Source organism: Rhinatrema bivittatum, chromosome 5 (genome assembly GCF_901001135.1).
Source record: "Rhinatrema bivittatum chromosome 5, aRhiBiv1.1, whole genome shotgun sequence".
NCBI classification, from domain to species: Eukaryota; Metazoa; Chordata; class Amphibia; order Gymnophiona; family Rhinatrematidae; genus Rhinatrema; species Rhinatrema bivittatum.
Genome location: NC_042619.1, coordinates 211,859,446 through 211,872,242, shown reverse-complemented (window position 1 = coordinate 211,872,242; position 12,797 = coordinate 211,859,446). Strand labels below are relative to the sequence as shown.

The window sequence follows — 12,797 nt, the reverse complement described above, 5'->3', positions numbered from 1 at the left end:
AAGCAGTTGCCAAGATTAAAAGCTTGCATGAGGCATGATCACGTTCTCTGGCAGCAGATTCCACGTTGAGTGAAAAAGTGTTTTATACTATTCGTTTTGAATCTGCTGGTTGTTAGTATTATTAGACAGGTAAAGAACCCTTACCTGTTCAATCCCACACCAGATTTTATAAATGTCTGAGGCCCCCTTCCTCAGCCATCTCTTTTCCAAGCTGAAGAGCCTTAACCTATATAGCCTCTCATAGGGGAGCTGTTCTATCCCCTTTATCATTTGTGTCACCCTCCTTTCACACCTGTCTGCTGTGTCTTTTTTAAGATGGGGCAACCAGAACTACACACAGTACTACTCAAGGTGCCAGCGCACCATGGATCAACCAAGTCAATATGATTATTTTCCATTGTATTCTCCATTTCTTTTTCAGATCTTTCCTGACATTTATTTGCATTTTTTGATCATCGCTACCACACACTCAGCTGAGCATTTCGACGTATGTTCACAAGGACTCCAAGGTCCTTTTCCTGGCTGGCGACTCCTACTAGGGAACCCAGCATCATGCACCAGTAGTTGGGATTATTTTTCCCTATGTGCATCACTTTGCACTTTTCTACATTAAATTTCATCTGCCATTCAAATGCTCAGGCTCCTGGGCACATAAAATCTTTCTGTAGTTCCTTGCAATCCACTGCTGGGTTAAGAACTTTGATTAATTTCATGTCATCTGCAAATCTGATCACTTCACTCGTTCCTGCTAGCAGATCATTTACAGCATAGGTCCCAGTACTGATCCCTGGGGTATTCCACTAATGACCTTTCTCCATTTGGAAAAATTAACATTTAGACTTACCCTCTACTTCCTGTCTGTAAACCAATGAACAGTCTACAATAAGATATCCCATGACTTTTTAATTTTCTGAAGAGCAGGGTTGTAGGGACACTGTTGATGTTGGGGGTGCACCAGAAAATCAGCTGCCACTATTTGACTGAAAAAAAGCACACACACACACACACACACAGTTTTGCCTACCATTTGGTGCGCGTAATATTGGTGAGAGAATTTATGAGCATGCTTTTTAAAATCAAAGAGAACGTGCTCAAGTCCCAGACACACTCCAGCCCCTGGAACACCCCTCCCTTACGTAAAAGGACTCACATACCAGCGTTACTAGTCACACAATTTCCGTGGGTAAAGCTTTTTTTTTTTTTTTGCTGAAAGAAGCCAGTTTGAAAATGACTTCCCCTATGCACAATGTTTAAAATAAAAATAAGAGCCACCTCAAAGAGAAGAATTTGCAACCATTTCCCACCGGTAGCAGCTCCTGCTGCACTGCTTGCTCTCTCCCTCCCTCCAGTGGCAACGGCAGGTCCCAACCCAACCAAAACAGCTCTCCCCCCCCCCCCCCCCCACTCCGCGCTGTGGGTCCTCCCAAGCCCTGCCCAGCCTTTCCCCCTCCCCCTGTAGCCAGCACCCATCCACAGTCTTTCCTGGCTCCCTGTCACACAGATTCCCCCCCCCCCCCCCCCCGATTCCCACTACAGCAGCAGCAGTAGGGTCAGCGGACCAGGCTGTTCTCATTTCCCCCTTGTAGTGCGGCAGGCTGGCTGCTGCATGCGGTTCCCATGTCAGCTTCAGGGAGTCCTGCCCCTGCGTCAACATAACTAGGGGGAAACCACCCAAGACTGGAGGTGGGGGAAAGTCGCACCGGGCAGGTGGCCAAGCTGGTGTTGGGTTACCGTGGTGTGAGCGCCAGAAGCCAGGCACTTGAAGCTGCCCTGACCTCAGCGATGGCCTCTCTAGTTGCTGGTGCAGAGTACACACTTTTTTAAGCTGGTGGTGCCTGTGGACACCACACCCATGCTGAGGGACATGCTCATGGGGTCTTTGTCAAATGCCTTCTGCAAATCCAAAAAGGAATGGAGAACAAAACAAAAAGTATCCTATTGCCTCTGTATTGAGCCATGGTGGGACACCTTATTTATAAACTTTTATATTTCATGGACAGAAATCCAACTGTGCTAGGCGGATTATACTAAAACATGGAATGCAAAAGTCCACAGACAAACATACAATGATAAAACACAACATATACACAGTTAGGTTTCCATGATGAAATAAAAATGCTCCTTCTTACTACGGAAAAACCTCCTGAAATGATGTCTTTGGATTGTTCATAAAATGGAGCGCAATCTGTGATTGCTTGCAGTTTATCTGCTAAAGCATGCCAGAGAATTGTCCCTACAAAAAAAGAGAGGGACTCACCGATGCGTTTCAGTTAGACGAGGGGGCTGATCTAGTGGAGGGTACCACAAGGAGTCACTTATTTACTGCGCGCAGAGTTTGCAAGGGCACCTCCAGTACTGCATGCAGTTCTGCTCGCCCCATCCTAACACACAGGGTGGAACTAGAAAAGGTACGGAGGAGAGCAACAAATATGATAAAGAGGATGGAGCAGCTCCCCCATGAAGAAAAGCTAAACAAGCCAGGGCTATTCAGCCTGGACAAGAATCATCTAAGGGAAAGATAGGATGGAGGTTTATAAAATCATGAGTGGGGTAGAACAGACACAGAGGATTATTTACCCTTTCAAACAATAATAAAACAAGATGATGCTCCCAAATCAATCACAAAAACTACTTTTTTCACTCGGCGCACTATCAAACTGTGGAAACTGTTGCTAGAGGACACGGTCAAGGCGACTAGCATAGCGGGGTTTAAAAGTTTGCATAAGTTCATGGAGGAAAAGTCCAGAACACATTCGGGCGATACAGTAAAATGCGCTCCGGTGGAGCGCACTGTTTGCCCGCGCGTTTTCGACGCGCTATTTTTACCCCTTATACAAGTAAGGGGTAATAGGCGTCGAAAATGCGCGGCCATCCCCCTCCCCCCGAAACTAATAGCGCCCGCAACATGCAAATGCATGTTGATGGGCCTATTAGTTATTCCCACGCGATACAGAAAGCAAAATGTGCAGCGAAGCCACACATTTTAATTTCGGTCGGCACCAGGAAAGTGTACAGAAAAGCAGAAAAAACTGCTTTTCTGTACACCCTCCGACTAAATATCATAGCGATATTAAGTTGGAGACCCCAAAAATAAAAAAAATGTTTAAAAAAATGTTTAAATCTGCCTGCAGCCCGTGGGTTGGAAGACGGAAGCTCAATTTTGCCGGCGTCTGTTTTCCGAACCCGTGACTGTCAGCGGGTTCAAGAACCGACGCCGGTAAAATTGAGTGTCGGCTGTCAAACCCGCTGACAGCCGCTGCTTCTGTCAAAAAGGAGGCGCTAGGGACGCGCTAGTGTCCCTAGCGCCTCCTTTTACCGTGGGCCCTCATTTGCATGCGGGCCGATACTGAACCGCACGCCCAGGACACTGGCCTGTGCGCGCATCGGGAGAGCGGGCGCTCGCCGGCTCTCCCGCGCTTCTTTCTGTATCGGTCCGATTATTAGCCAGGTAGACTAAAGAAAGCCACTGCTATCCCCCGGAGTGATTAACAGGAATTAGATTTATGGGATCTGCTGGGTACACGTGATTCAGACTGGCCACTGTTGAAGACAGGACGCTGGGCTCCATGAACCTTGGACTGACTCAGCACGGCCGCTCTTATGACCAAGTGACACCAACCTGGCTACACCCACGGCCTGCAGCATCAGCTGACTATAACTTCCCAGAAGCATAAAGTTTTGGTACTGGCACGTTGCTGGTGAAGGTGGTCCTACTCAAGAAGGCCACAGGGACCTAGCAGGCTGGACGGTCAGGCAATAGTCTCACTAGTCATGAAAGCTGCTTAAGAGTCTTACAAAGCACATATGTAAGACATGGGGAGACACTGCTGGATTAAGCAGATGCGCTTAATGCTCATCTACTCGGGGTGGTGGAGCAAAAGTGAGAAAAATCAAGAACTGACTCGGATAAGATGAAGTTAAGCTTCTGTGGCTGGCAACGTTTATCTCCTTGCAGGGGAGTACATTATTATGGTCTTGCCATCATGTCCGCGTTACTGTGTAATAGATTAACAGAGCACAAGCTTTGAGGCAGGGCTCTCGCTGTATAACAAAGTCAAAGCATTGCACGACATTTGGGAGAGATAACCTTGAAGCGAAGCAAAGCCATGCCATGCTGGGTGCCCAAACGGTGCGGGAAGATTTATGCACCGAGCTTTCTCCTCTTGTGTCATTAGGAAGAAAGGCAGGGCGCCACAAGCAAGCTGCCTGCCCGGGGAGAGAGTCCACGCTTGCTTTTCACGCACGGGCTTTGTGACGATTTCCAAAGCAAAAGCACACGCAGGAACTTAGGCTTTGAACAATGCCTCGGGTGCAGAGTGAGCACGGTCACTGGCACCTGCTTTCGGTGCAGGGAAGACGTGTAAATGGCACCCATGCGTAGGCAAGCAGGCTCCGGGCACGTCTCCTCTCAGGGTGGCTACAAGTACAGAAGCCGTAGAGCAGTAATTGCCAATTTTTTAGCACGCAAAGAAGGCAGTCAACCGACCTGCAAACTAACTTTATAAGAGCCCTGAAAATCACCAGGGCCCTGGGTCAAGGGAGGAGCGGTAATGTAGTGGCATGAGCGAACACTGTCTGGGAATTCACCCGGCAGCTCAAATAAGCAAAATCATTACGATCCCCTTTCCCAGCCCGAGTCCCATCCTGTTCTCATGTTTAAAGCTTTGGAAAGCTAATTACTCCCCCATTACTACAGCTCTAATTAAATCAGGGAACTACTTATGCTGATGCCACTAAACTGTGGGAAACCAGAAGACTTAAAATATGAAATTGAAAAGGAAAGGAGAGCCAAGAATAAGAATCAAAGAAAACAACTGATCCAAAAAAAAGTGAAAAATCTAAGAAGCAGGGGAGATGGAACTCCTACAACCACCAAGCTGTTGCTCACTTGCATGCACCCTGCTCCCCCCTCCCAAATCCATGCTGAGAACTGGGTGCAGGGAAAGGGCCACCATCAACAATTTTCAAATCGGGGCACTGTTTGATCTGAGCCACTTCTGCCAGCATGGACCCCACACATAGCGTGAACAGCCAGCAATGGTGAAAATGACACTTTGGTGGGGTTTATTTGCTCATTTCATCCAAAAATGCTCCTGCTGAATCCTATCGTAGCAGCCAGCTCTGTAAGTAGGCACAGTGGGTGCTTGAGCACCAGCAAACTCCTTTCTTATATATCCAGGGAAAGGACGATTTGTCTTGAGTTTAGTACCACCAAATCATTTTGAAAAGTTGGCTCCTGCTCAATCCTAGAATGGAAATATTTGGAGAAGCAGCAATTTCTCCAGTAAATTTAAAAGCCTAGATTTTGGTTTTGTTCAGAAATTCTCTCACACACACATTTCTAGCCCTGGGTGACCAGGCCGTGCACTATGACCATTCACAAGCGAGGAGCTGGCAGGCCAAATGGCTTTACGCCGCAATCCTGAAAAACAGCCGCAACGCCTCGTCTAGGCCCCTACCCCCTCTCCTCGCAAAGCCTTCCACGAGACAACATGCATAACAATGAAGCAAAACAAGGGAGAGAAACAGAAAAAAAAAAAAAAGAGCTGAGGGGGCTGTTTTATTCCTCTGCCCTCCACGCAGGAGTCACAGCGAAGCACTGTCACATGTTGCCACAAACACTCCTAACCTTTGTCTCTTAACAGAGAAAGCAGCCAAGACAACACCCCCAAAACCACCAGATAATGCCATGCAGCCAGCTCCCATCTCTCACTTCCCGGCCCAGCAGAAGGATATCCACACTGTAAGAAGTGGATGTATTTCCATGTTACACAAACACCAAATCCCGCAGTGATGTTATAGCAAAGATGCTTCCTGTCCAGAGTTCCTTTCGTGTTTTAACATACGAGGCTTTGATTTTGGCACACTCCTAGCCATTTTTTATATCCTCTTTGTAAAGAACTACTGCAATAATGGAAACTCTGCTTTTAATTTCTACAAGGCCACTGCCAAGCTCACCGCGCTTCCATCTAAGGAGGCATCTTCCTGCCATGACCTCACAGTGCTTTCAAAGATGGACTTTATTCCTGCAGTGACATCATCACAGGAGGGGGTCTTCCTGCCATGACATCGCACTTCCATATACAAATCTATGTTCTGGTGGCGACATCAGAAGCCCGGGTCCAACTGTTGCACTGCTTCTACAATCAATTACAAGCGCCATGTTAAAAAAAAAAATAAAATAAAATAGAAAATCAATCAATTTAAAAAGGGAGGACTGAGCTTTAAAGCAGATGCTCTTCCCAGAAATCACAAGCTCCTATCATTTCCTGCACGGTGCTCAACCCGAAAACATGAACGAATGCCATCCCCCTCTTTAAAACCAATGTCCTATTATTACAGAGCCAGATTCAAAATATTAAAAAAATACTTAAAAACAGATGCTGCGGCCAAATCACAGCCCACTGCTTTGATCCGTGCATTGGCTGCCAACGCCATTCTTACAAGAAACATGCTAGTCCCTTGCCCTTGCTCTTCCCCCTAGGCAGCAGGAAAACAGATAACGCCCACTGACAACCAACCTGAAAATATGAACTGCCCTGCTCAGCAGGGAGATCACATTCTCCCTTCTCCCAGTTTAAGACTATCCTTAGTGTGTGTGTGTGTGTGAAACCCACCTAACTGGAATTACACAGAAAGAGAGGCGTGCATGCACTGGATGCATGGTAAGAGTTTGAAGAAAAAAAAAAAAGCTGTTTTGAATAGTTTGGTACACTCATCCTTTCATGGATTATGTTTTAGAAGTAAAACCTTTGGACGTTTTTGTTTCTCTGGCGAAAGGTTTATGGCGGGATCCTGACCAGAGTCCATATGAAGACGCAGAAAGGGGTTGAAGTCACACAAATCTAAAATTTGTGAACAGTAGCCAGCCAGTCTCCATTCGTGCATCTTTCACAATTCAGTCATCTTATAAATATTTCCTCTCAAGTGATTTCGATGGCTGAACTTCTAAAAAGAAAAAAAAAAAAAAAAGTGCTGCTTGCCGAGCCCCCTTCCCTGGACCCATCATATCCTCTGAGGGGGCAGCAGAATTCCTTTATGGTTGGGGGGGGGGGGGGGGGGGGGGGGGGGGAACGGGGACAATCAAGCTCCACCCCTAACCCCACTGCCAATTTCTGTGTGTTCACAGTTAATGTTATTCTCTCTTACGTACATTCTTCATGTAAGTCAGAATACAAATTATTCATTCACAGGCCAATTAATAAGAGGCTTGGTGCTAAAGGTGAAAATGACAAAAGCATTACTAATAGAAGCATTGGTACTGAGCAACTCTTCTGTACTATGTATGCAGAGAGAAAGATCATCAGGTGCCAAGAGACGCAATCAGAGACCAAGAAAATGTGGCAGAAAAACACAGAGAGAGTCCCACTAACAAGAGCTCCCAAGCTCGCCTCCATATGTTGCAGGTAAAGTATATATTACAATGTACAAGCTTCAGAAAGCCCTTTTTTTTGGCACAAGGCAAGCATTAACAGGCCAATGCAATACCATGCGCTGCGGCCAGCGCCCAGCTTAACTTGTGTTTGGAATGCACGACCCTAACACCCCCCAATGCAATACAGAGATTAGCAAGTCCAAAATGCACGTTCAATCGAGCGTGTAGCTAATAGTGCTCATCACACGTAAAGTACACGTAGACGAAGCTATTAGCTAATCCCCGCGATTCAGAAATTTCCCGCATGGCCAATGCACCCATTGCAACCTGACAAATTTTATGCCAGCCCAGGGCTCAAGGGCTCACTGGATAAAACAAAAATTCCTGCTTTTTGAGATTCCTCGAACTAATATTGTCGTGATACTAAGTAGGAGGAACTACAGAAAGCAGAATCATGTAAAACAAAACAAAAAAAAAAATCACAAAAAAAAAATTTCTGGGCGCCCAGTATACACCCACAATATATACGGTCAAGGCCGGGTATATTGCAGATGTATGCTGTGCCGGTAGCGGGAGAAAACGGGCGCTTGTACTGAATGTCCGTTTCCTAACCCGCACTGACAGCCACCTCTCCCGGGCGCCCGATGCCGAGGAGGCACTAGGGACGCACAATCTCCCCTAGCGCCTCCTTTTTACAGCAGCGGCTCATTTTAATATTAAATCGCGCACCCAGGAAAGGTGGCGCTCAACGAGTGCCCATTTTAGACACGCCAGTACTGCATCGGCCTGTGAGAGCAGCCTGGTAGTAAATTTCTGAGACTGAGAATGCACCCAACATACTGCACACTGGCTTAAGAGTGAGGATTAATCTCATCATTGTATGTCCAAGGCAAACCAACTATAACTCCTGCACCTCCAGCTCTGTAAATATATCCTCTGTATCCCCAGAAAACTCTCCGCCATCCATACGCACACCCCTCTCTAACAATGGGGACAGAGCAGGATATTTCCCCTACACCTCACCATACTAAAAGATTCTAGTATCATCTAAGAAACAGTTGAGGAAGTTGGTGTTTTCTATCAGGCACATTATGAAATACAAAATCCTGGTTAAAAAAAAACAAAAAACAGACATTCAGCACACCTGTAGCATATCTACCATATCAACCCTACCTATGAAAAGGCTGCACTGCAAATATTCCACCAGGCCCTATATCACCAATACACCTCTTCTACGGACCAATACAGTAAAGTCCGCGGGAGAGCGGGCGAACGCCCGCTCTCCTGTGCGCGCGATTCTCTATTCAAATGAGGCTCAGCGGTAAAAACAGGCAAAAGGAGGCGCTAGGGACACTAATGTGTCCCTAGCGCCTCCTTTTGGACTGAAGCGGCAGCTGTCAGCGGGTTTGACAGCAGATGCTCAATTTTGCCAGCGTCGGTTTTCGAGCCCGCTGACAGCCACAGGCTTGGAAACTGGACGCCGGCAAAATTGAGCATCCAGTTTTCGACCCAACAGCCGCGGGCAGACTTCAAATTATTTTTTTTTTTTTACTTTTCGAAACTTTCGGGACCTCCGACTTAATATCACCATGATATTAAGTCGGAGGGTGCACAGAAAAGCAGTTTTTACTGCTTTTCTGTGCACTTTCCCGGTGCCCGAAGAATTTGGGCGCCTACCTTTGGGTAGGCGCTAATTTCTGAAAGCAAAATGTGCGGCTTGGCTGCACATTTTGTTTTCTGAATCGTGCGGGAATACCTAATAGGGCCATCAACATGCATTTGCATGTTGCAGGCGCTATTAGGTTCGGGGGCTTGGACGCGCATTTTCCGCCCCTTACTGAATAAGGGGTAAGGGAAAACGCACGTCCAATAGAAGGTTAACAGTGCGCTCCGTGGAAGGCACTGTACTGTATAGGCCCGCTACTGGGAAAACCCACTGAAGACAACTGCTACAGATCCTACAGGCTAGCAGAATACCTCAGCTTAGTCATACCTGCAGAACACCAAATACAGAACAGGTGACCAAAAATTATAAATGTACAGACAAAAACTGAAATAGAAACCTCATGAAGACTCTCTATGCAGCACAAAACTTGAAAACTAGGAACAAAAATATTTTTCCTTCTACACTTAACCAAGCCCCATCATCATCATCACTGTAAGGAGTGGAGGATGCTATGCTGGAGATGCTGAGCTCTTGTTATTATTCTTGTGGAGAGTGGTGTATGTGTGTGCGTGGGGGGAGGGGTCTGTTGCATAACATCCCCACCACCCACAACCACAGGAGCTTGGTGTTTCAAACATAAACCTCCCTATCCTCCCCTCAGACACCCCTTTATGGTAATTTGCTTCCCCCAAACCTGCCTCTTTCCCCTGTGCACAGCAACCAGCTAGTCTGCCTCCAGCCCTGACTCCCTCCCATATCCAGTCAGTCTCAACAACTCCCAGACTCCCTCCCCAGCCTTCAGTGTCTCTCAGATGAGCCCACTCCAGACAGCCTTAGGAACCCCCCCACCTACTAGCTCAGGACTCCTCCCTTTCCTCAGGATCTTCCTCTTTCCCTATCAAGTCTCAGGACCACTCAGCCTCTCCTTTTTCTCAGGAAGCCAGTCCCCAAGCCAGCTGTATCCCATGCTTCTCTGCATGCCCAACGCTGGTCTCCCGAGACACGCAGAGAAGTGTGTGGTGGAGCAGGCAGGAAGCCTGGAGGAATCTGCTGCACACAAGCAATTCTGGCGACCAAAACATGATTGGGTCATGGCCCGGTGGCCTTCCCCACTGTGACGCCTATGTTTCCACCTACAAACTTCTCCACTACTGAAATGTCAATTTCCCATGGCAACTCCTTAAGAGTTACTGTCTGAATGCTGTTCAGCCATTTCAGATCCAAGCATGAGCTCAGGAAATGTGATTTGCTCTTCACTGTAGAAAGAAAAAAAATGTTTTTAAGATGACTGAAGTCTGAATGCATGGAAAAGATGTAGGAATGGAGACTGGCTACTGCTTACAACTTCAAACTTGTGCAACTTCATGCCAGTTTTGTCAGGGTCCAGCTATTAAGTCTTCACCACAGTTACAAAAACATCTGAAAGTTTTACTTCTAAAAACAAACAAACCCTCAAAACATATGAAAGCGTGAGTATCAAACTATTCAAAACTGTTCCTTCACCCATTTCCATGAGTCCAGTCAGTGTTTGCACACATTTTTCTGAGCAATTCCATTTCACATATTTACTAAGGATACTTCCTTTACAGATCCAGATCCAAAAACTGGATCCCCTGTGTGCCTCACAAATGCTTTGAAATATTTATAGCAGAGGATCACGACAGGATCAGTAGCAATCCAGGAGTCTTGCTACATTTTGTAATTTCAACCTCAATTCCCAGAATAGCATCCCAGAAACTTACTTTTTTTGTTTGTTTGTTTGTTTAAATGTGCTCCTCTCCTACTCCCTTCCCTCCCTGGACAAATCACATGCACCCACAAACCAGTTCCCCTATTGACATTTAAATTTCCCCAAGGAAACAAACCCCTTAGGGGGTTTGCAAACTGAATACCCAGCCAGATCTGACCCAAGCATGAAGGAAATAAATGTGAGGTATAGGCAGCGCTTGAGTTAATTTCGTTTTTTAAATTCTGAAGGTATTATCAAAATCCACCCTTCCGTCCCCAATCGCCAGAATGCCTTTTATAGTTCACTTATTTTTCCTGGAAATGTCATCTTTCGCCCCGTCTAGTCTGACCAGAGGACGAGAAGCAAAGAATGCATGAAGTTAATGCAGTAAGACGGGGGCTCCCGGTATATTTGTGTTTTGCTCAACTCCACTTCTTGCACACGAGAGCAGCTGAAGCCTGCTCCCAAGTTTCCCACTTCAGGACCGACCGAACAGTTCAGTCCCTGTAAAGGGCTTTTCCACGTCGCTGAATTAAAGCGCAGCGGCCCACACCCTGGGATCGGGGATCGCTCGCCTCCCGACTTCCTCATAACGGGAAACACCCAGAGAGGCATTGTCCAACTTTCGGCTCGGTTTCGACAGGAAAAAGAGGGCGCGGACCGCCTTACATTCACAGAAAGCTTCGCATGCAGCAGCAGGGGGAGGGAGATATTCTGCACTCAAACCCTTCCCCAGGTCCCCCGGCACGGAAAAGCTTTCCGGGGAAGCCTGCTCGAGCCTCCAGAGCCGGACGGTGGTCCCCCCCCACTACACAGCTCCTACTTACCCTCACGCCAGCTCTGCGGCTACCACCCTCCGACCCGGGAACAGCGGCGGCACCACAGCCTCACTCCACCTGCCCCCCGAGGCTCTCTGCGCCTGCGCGCCGCCCCTCGCCGACTGAGGGGGCGGAGCTTGGGGAGGGCGGAGCTCCGTTACCCAGGGCACAGAGAGACCAGAGAGAGTGCCGATACCCCGGGTGAAAGAACGTGCTGAAACCCTGATACCCCGGGGTCAGAGAGCGGAAGGGAGGCAAGCCAGTCCTGATACCCCTCCGGGTTCAGAGAAAGCCCTAATACCCTAAGCACAGAGGGAGGAAGGAAGAGAGAGATAACTCTGATATTCCAGGTACACAGAGAAGAGGGAATAGAGAGAAAGAGAGTCCTGATACTCTAGGTACAGAGAGAGAACCCTAATACCCTGGGTAATGAGAAAGCGATACTTGATACCCTGGGTACAGAGAGAGGAAGGAAGAGAGAGAGAGAGAGAGCCCTAATACCCCAGGAACAGAGAGAGAGAGGAAGGGAGAGAGGATCCTGATATCTTGATAATGAGAGAGTGACACCTGATACTTTGGGTACAGAGAGAGAACATAAGAACAGGCCATACCGGGTCAGACCAAGGGTCCATCAAGCCCAGCATCCTGTTTCCAACAGTGGCCAAACCAGGCCACAAGAACCTGGCAATTACCCAAACACTAAGAAGATCCCATGCTACTGATGCAATTAATAGTAGTAGCTATTCCCTAAGTCGGAGCTTTCCAAACTGTGTGTCGCGACACATTAGTGTGTCGCCTGCAGTGTGAAGGTGTGTCATCTGGTCCACATAGCAGCAGGGCCAGCGGAAGCAGGGAACTACAGCAGGAAGATCGGCGGGGCTGTGGTGGAGCTTACCTCACCAGGGCCTGAAGAGGAAGGAAGAGAGAGAGTCCTGAAGCCTTGGGTAATGAGAGAGGAAGGAAGATGCATCGCCCTGATACCCCAGAAGCTGAGGAAAGAACCCAGATATCCTGGGTAGAGAGAGAGGAGATATAGGGAGAAAGAGAGCTCTGATACCCTGGGTAGAGAAAGGAAGGAAGAGGGAATGCTGAAACCCTGGGTACTGAGGGGAAGGAAGAGAGAGCCCTGATACCCCAGGAACAGAGAGAGGAAGAGAGAGAGAGAACTGATACTCGGTATAAAGAATGGAAAAAAGAGAGTTAAAACCA

At 47.6% G+C, this 12,797-nt stretch overlaps 1 protein-coding gene across 4 annotated transcripts in view; it reads right to left on the bottom strand.

Moving 5' to 3' along the window:
* The window catches only part of PRRG1 (proline rich and Gla domain 1), a 71,434-nt gene extending 59,713 nt beyond the window's left edge, over positions 1–11,721 (bottom strand). Inside the window, exons 1-2 of one of the 4 annotated variants that reach the window (XM_029603111.1) lie at positions 11,598–11,670; positions 845–980 (exon numbers count right to left, since the gene is read on the bottom strand). The gene's annotated coding sequence lies outside the window, so the exon portion shown is untranslated. Of the gene's footprint in view, positions 1–844; positions 981–11,439; positions 11,459–11,597 lie in introns of those variants that run through there. The other 3 variants (XM_029603109.1, XM_029603110.1, XM_029603112.1) reach the window with 3 other exon arrangements.
* Positions 11,722–12,797: the final 1,076 nt, after the last annotated feature.